Source organism: Sitophilus oryzae, unplaced genomic scaffold (genome assembly GCF_002938485.1).
Source record: "Sitophilus oryzae breed Bouriz unplaced genomic scaffold, Soryzae_2.0 scaffold_1512_pilon_pilon, whole genome shotgun sequence".
In the NCBI taxonomy this organism is placed as follows: Eukaryota; Metazoa; Arthropoda; class Insecta; order Coleoptera; family Curculionidae; genus Sitophilus; species Sitophilus oryzae.
This window is the reverse complement of record NW_022146184.1, coordinates 391426-398435: the sequence shown is the minus strand read 5'-3', so window position 1 is coordinate 398435 and position 7010 is coordinate 391426. Positions and strand designations below refer to the sequence as shown.

General features: G+C 28.8%; 1 long non-coding RNA gene across 3 annotated transcripts; it reads left to right on the top strand.

Annotated features, from left to right (window-relative positions):
• Nucleotides 1-5731: 5731 nt before the first annotated feature.
• On the top strand, nt 5732-6171 carry LOC115878451. Of its 3 annotated transcripts, none has more exons than XR_004049527.1 (3): nt 5732-5814; nt 5879-6040; nt 6097-6171. It is a non-coding gene; the product is annotated as an uncharacterized LOC115878451 (long non-coding RNA). The 3 variants fall into 3 exon arrangements; XR_004049526.1 differs by having other exon boundaries at nt 5732-5822; XR_004049525.1 differs by lacking the exon at nt 5732-5814 and having other exon boundaries at nt 5839-6040.
• Nucleotides 6172-7010: the final 839 nt, after the last annotated feature.

Genomic DNA, 7010 nt, shown 5'->3' with positions numbered 1-7010 from the left:
AATGACACTCTAGGTATTAACATTGAAAATGTTTCTGTTATCCTATATAAGGGAGCCCAAATCGAATTAAAATGCTACATTTGCCACACCATGACGTCATATATACAAGGGTATAGGAAATCTCGGCGCAGCGGTGGCAGTCGGCCAGCGCGCGCAAAAACCATTACATCGCTAATTGTTTATTGATATATCTTTATTAGTTTAAAAGCAAAAAATATGGGGTTTGCTTTGATACCTTGGCAAGACATAAGCCAAACTTTTAAATTGTTTCTTTTTTTCATTTAGGCCTTCGTTTTTCGTTAAATGAAAGTTATATTAAAAAAATCTATTTTTAAACCAAATTTTCGCTTGATTGAAATGATTATTCATGTTTAAAGTTTTTTTGGTCATAAGCGCTAATGACTAAAAATTACTCCCTACGAAGACTTTATTGTGTACTGGATCAAAAAATAAGTATTTGTTTTCTCTATACGGTGGTATTAATATATCAATTTTTGATGATAGTGCCCTTTTACCCGGTCTAATTTTGTAGTACTTTCGGAATAAGGGTCCCCATATCATGTACTGTACTTCCATCCCTGAAAAATTCAGCTTGTGACACCGAAGTGAGACGTAAAGTCAAAATAAGCTTTAATCTACCTACATCATAGGTAGGTGTAGGTACTCTAGGTATATTCTACCTAGACAGTAGCTGACAGTAGTAATTAATTTGTTATCCGATAAGTAGTTGTCATTATATAAGTTTAATCATCTTATACCTCCTATAACGGTAGGTTTTGGATTTTTCCTGATTGGTTTGTTAAACAAAAATATACAGGGCATATAAATGTCTGTTACAAGAAATATGTTACACACATATTATTTTAATAATAATAGTATAATAGTAATGGCTATATTATGTTATAACACATACATATGTATTGAATGTACTTATTTTAAACAATGCATTGTTTTGTTTCTTAATCTCACAAATAAGAAATGTTTTATAGTTTTTATTATAAAAAACAGTGATTATACAATTTATTTACACCCCTTACACTGTTTTCTGTACGTGGTGTAACCAGGAGTATATTTCGTAACCTCTTACGATATAAGAGGGCACAAAGTGTTTTATTACTTAATGCTTAGATTAAAATTTAATAATATATTTGTACATAAAATAAAATAGACTAAAATGTCAATTAATTAATATTGACGTAATTACTAAATAAGTACAAGATTTTTTTTCTAATTATTTTAGTGTATTTTTAGTCACCTAATTATAAAGGAGAGATATCCAACCATTGCATTATTTTACTCACAAATAAATGTTTTATGGTTTTTATTATAAAACAAGGATTAATTTATTATACACCCCTTAACCCAAACATTCCAAGGAGCATATTTCGTGACCTCTTATTTAAAGTGGACAAGCTTTATTAGTCAATGTTTTAATTACCCAGCGTCTTTAATAAAAATCTAATGTAATTTTTCATAGAAATGATCTGACATAAAAAGCAAATTTTATCAAAAAACTTTTTGATTATCTACAAGGAGTAAACCGCTTACAAATGTCTATGCTAATGCCAAAGTAACGCCAAAAACACAAATCAAATACCAAAATTTCTCAAATAATGCCCCACTAATGCTGATTCCAATATAATACCACTAATACCACGAATAATATGTAACACACTTGTTTAACGAATTAACCTGTAACAATAGTGGTAGGTACGTGCACAGATTTTTTCCTAGGTAACTTAAAAGTCGTTAAAAAGTCTAATTATATTTAAAGAAGATATAATTCCAACAAATTGCATTATAAGGCCAATAATGCACAAGTAATACCATTAAAATTTTAGCGTTTTTAATTTGTGTAACATATTTCTTTAACGAATTAACCTGTACAATAGTGGTAGGTACGCGCACAGATTTTTTCGCTAGGTAACTTATCAAGTCGTTAAACAGGCCTATAAAAGCTATAACAACATAGGTAACTAATATTTATAATTTAATTCGAGTTTTAGTCTCAAATAAAAAATGTTTTTACTGGTGTATTTCTGAAGTGTTCATTATTAAAAGTAGATATTCTTCAAGTTATGCGAAGTAATAAGTAATGTTTCCGGTGAGACCGCGTATATTCACCGGATTCTAGTTAGTATAAAGACTTTTTCTATAGAAAGAGTTTTTTCTATATTTTCCTTTCAAAATAAGACTAATTTCTTCTTATTCTTTTAAATATTACAGTGTTTCTTTTTCCTAAAATGTTATACTAAATTTTGGCTTAAAATTAAAAAATCACAAATGGAGGAAAATATACGTTATTGAATAAAGTTTATACAAATCACTTTACCATAACAAAAAACATGTCATGGCGGAAGATATTCAGGTGGCATTTCACACATTTATCTATTAAAATCGAGATTAAAATAATAAACTTGCGTAACATGTTATACACGAGAAAGAAAGTTTCAGAATCGATTAATACTCTTAGAGAGTCTAACTTACTCTCTCTTACTACTTAGTCTCTACTTACTCTCTTAGAGAGTAAAATTATCTCGGAACAGTTTGTTGTATGAAAATTCCTTACTCTTTGGTCTAGAAGAATGAAATCCTACAAAAAGAATTAGAAGAAATTTTCGAAATTCATCAACCAAGCAAATGGGTAAAGTTAGTAAACATTTATATAAAACTTGGTGACCTCTGGATTATACACATAAAAATTGGGACAAAGGTAAAGCGAATTTATGAAATTTATACCCTTAGGGAGTAGAATAAGGAATGAAAGTTTGCTGTACGAAAATGCAATACTATAACATTATAAACCAGACAGTATAAAATTTTATACTTAGAGTATTAGTGCTCTTAATAAATAAAAAAAAGATGAAAAATAAAAAAACATCTATGCTCGCTAGCTCTCTATAAAGAAGTAAAAAATAATTTAAATTAATGCATGAACGATTCGAGGTGTAACGCGAACGTAGTCGCGGGAACAAGCTAGTAATTTATTAAATTATTTTATTTAACTCATTAATTTTCATTGAAAAGGAATTTTTGTAATTCGCCACTATATTAGTTAAAAACTAAGAAACTCATATCAAATTTAAGTTTTGCGATTTTGACTTATACTTTTTACAAAATCTGAACACATTTTAAAAAAAAAAAACGTTTTTGATAATATTTGTGTAGATTGACTACAAGTTGTACAACATAAATTTCTACGACCGGTCTACCTAGTGGTCTGCAACATCGCCTTGTGGTGCAAACGTGTTAAAGAGAACTAGTTAAAGGTTCAATACTGTACAATGCCAAAAAAATGTACAATCATCTGTCTTTGAATATCAAGTCGCTTCCATTTTTCCCGCATTTCTCAAAGCTCTAAAATCATACTTACTGGAGAGAGCCCTATATGCGGTAAATGACTTTTTTGTTGATGTTCAATTATGAACAATTTTGAATTTTAAAATTTTGATCATCTTACATACTGGTCAAAGGTCAAGTATTTAATAAATTATAACTCTTAAAATTATATCTATTTACTGCTTACCTGCAATGACTTTTTTTTTTGAATTATATGATTTGTATTGTGTATTTTTTGTTGTTTGTATTTTTTTTTATGCTTTTGTTTGTTTTGTGAGTGCTTTGTCGATGAAGCTGTTTTGGCTTTTTGCACAATAAAGCTTTTGTTTGATTTGTTTGTTTGTTATTATAAAGTTAAAACAAACATTTTATTACATTTTTACTTATTTCATAACTAGAAGCTATACAAAATTACCCAAACAAGTTTTAAATTTTATTACACTTCCAATTCCAACACGCGCAGAACAAAAAAAACAGTTTTAATATCCATAGGCATTTCATTTTGCAGAATAATTATTATGTAAACACTACTAGCTTTTGTAATTTTATTTCGCTTAAAAATCAAATAGGACATAAAGTCAACGCCTACAGGGCAAAAACACACACGCTAATAAAATATAACTTCAAAATTTGCAAAGCATTTTTCAATATCAAAATGTTTAACAACCTCGTGTGTTATTAAAGTAAACACAACATTATAAATAAACATAGTGAGGTCGTGAATGGACTCTGATTCTATTTTAACCATATCTTATAATGGTTTTGATTTATTTTTTTACACATTCAAAACTTCCTATGCCTTCTCTAAACACCATAAAATGACTATTGATGAGCGATATACCTCAGAAACAGCGTTTTTCGTGCAGAAGTTCACGGTATCGTCTGTACACGTTGTTATCGTTGTATTGCCGATGCGGACCTCGATCGATGCGAGTTAGTAGAGAGCGTAGATGTAGATTGTAGATTGTATGGGAGGGGGAAGTTAATCACCTCGACCTTAAAGATCTATTGTGTCCCCCTCTCTTGAGTATAATTCTCAGGGCCTTGACAAAAGACCAAATACTAGCTCCTGTCAAAGCCTGTTACGGTTTTAGAGAGAGAGAGAGAGAGAGAGAGAGAGAGAGATGCTTTACAGAGAGCCCAACGGTTTTACCCTTGATTATGTATAAATAGATGTATAATGAGGGCTTAGTAAATTCCCGTCGTCTAGGTGGCGCCTTGCCCGATCTGCATTTTTGTATTCCCCTACGATTTTCTTTGAGGGGAATCCGTTAAACCACTACACTGCTCAAATATTCGAAGTAAATGTATAAAGAGTCGTATTAACTACTACCAACTATTTATTAAATTATTTACACATAAAATATAAAATAGTCCATGAGAATACATATCCCAATTATATTAGTCTATAACCCAGAGAGCACAAAAGGAACATTTACATTCTAAGAATATTCCTCCTAAGTTCTTATAAGTATATTCTTTTTTTAATAAGTATAGCATATGAATAGTACATTCCACTATGAATGTGATTTAAAGGTATATTATCAGCATGACCTTAGAATGTCTTCCTAAATTATGGTTTACAATAAATTATAAGTATCTGCTATTCACGTTCTAAACATATCAATATCTGAATAAAAATAAAGGACAATAAAAATGATTTCGAAATGAAAAAATAAATACAATACATTATATTTGTATATATTCTTACTATTAAATTTTTGTGTATTAAATAATTATTAGGGACTTTATATATAGTGTTTATATATTAGTGTATATAGATGCACTGTAAACAAATATTCAAGCAAAAATACAGTGCTTCTTATTCTAACAAATAAATAAACCTGTAAAACTGTATAAATAAAAACGATCTTCCACTATGAAATAAAAAAATCGATTATACCAAAAGATAGTTTGATAAAACTATCTTTTGGTCTTATAGATTCTAATCGATTTTTTGGGTAAAAAGATCGATCTTCGATTGAAATCGATTCGAATTGTACATCCATAACATAACCTAACAAAAAAACAACAAGTGAACCATAAACGTAAACGTGCTTCATCCAAGCTATTTTAATAATTAAAACATGTTAAAACATTGAGATAACGTAAAGGTAAGTGATGCAAATAATTATTTTAAGGATAGAATCAGTAAAATAGTTCTTGTTATGTTTGTGTTTTTAGTATCTATTTTAAGGGGAGTGAATTTAATGTTCTAAAACCATGAGACCTCGAAAAAAAAATAGGTTATACTAAAAAATATTTTAAAATTCAACCAAAACAAAAGGAGCCAAAATCTTATTAAGTCAATGTTACGCAAATATGACTTCAATATTGTATTAAACTGGATTCAGACTAAAGTGATTCTTTATTATCCTCTTACATCATCAAAGTAGTAGTATCTGGTAGTATCATTTCTGTTCTAATAAGTGTAGTTCCAGTGCTGAAATTTCCTACAATATAGTATTTATATAGGTATTTATGTAGGCTCTTCTATAATCATGTATTGTGTATTTTTTAAGAGAAAGGTATTTTTTAGAATTATTAGGTTCGAGAATTATCTAGACTTGGTGGTTCAGGAGTAGCACAAAGTACAAGGAAAGTGCTTTATAAGGTTCTGGGCAATGAAATTGCACAAAAATATTGGGGCCAAACAGAAGAGAAGTTTGAAATCATTTTTAGTGGCCAAAAGCAATTTTAGGTATCTGAACTTAAAGATATTTGGTGTTGCAAAGACTGTAATAAGATATATGTTAGACTCCATGAAAGGTCAATTTCAAGAGTCAAAAGAAACCGAAATTATCAATATAATTAAAATATGGCTTGTAAAAACAAAAGAAAGATTAAAAAATACAAAGGTAAGTTGTGCAAATTTATTTGAACAATATAATTTTGCTTATATTATTTCAGATGGGTAGATAAGAGAATATAGAAACATAGACATAGAAGATAATATATATTGTTATATTAAAATAAGTATATTGTTATATTAAAATAAGTATATTGTTATATTAAAATATTTTTAATTAATAAACATATATTACTCAAGTTCGTCTTTATCCTTACCTATTATTTTTAACCGTTCTATTAATTAGTTAATTTTTGATTATTACACACCAAATTATTTAATTTCAGCAAATTGTTTGTAGTGTGTTCCAGATATGAATGTACTGTATAGGTATCCTATAGATTTTAAGAGATAAAAAAATTGCTAAATATGAGAAAAATTGTATCTATCTATAGTTTATAGGATATTGGTACAGTGCATCCTTATACAGGACACCCTGTAGATACAGAATTGAGGGTTGGAATCTTTGGTGTTACAACAGCAAAACAAAACACGTATTCACCACAATATACCAAAACACTTTACTTTTGAACTGGACGCTTGTTTGGTTAATCATGTTAGTAGTGTATGGATTAAAACTTAAATTTTGACCATCTGCTGATGATGCTAACATGGTTAGCGAAACGCGCGTCCTGTGCAAAAGTAAAGTGTTTTGGTGTATTGTGGTAAATTAGTGTTTTATTTTGCCTCTGTAGATAATAAAAAAATATGAAAAACATATGAAAAGCATAAATATAGAATATTAAAAACATGAATATCATATTATTGGAATATTATTTTTAAATGCATTCTTTTACGAACATATAATTCACGTTCATACAAT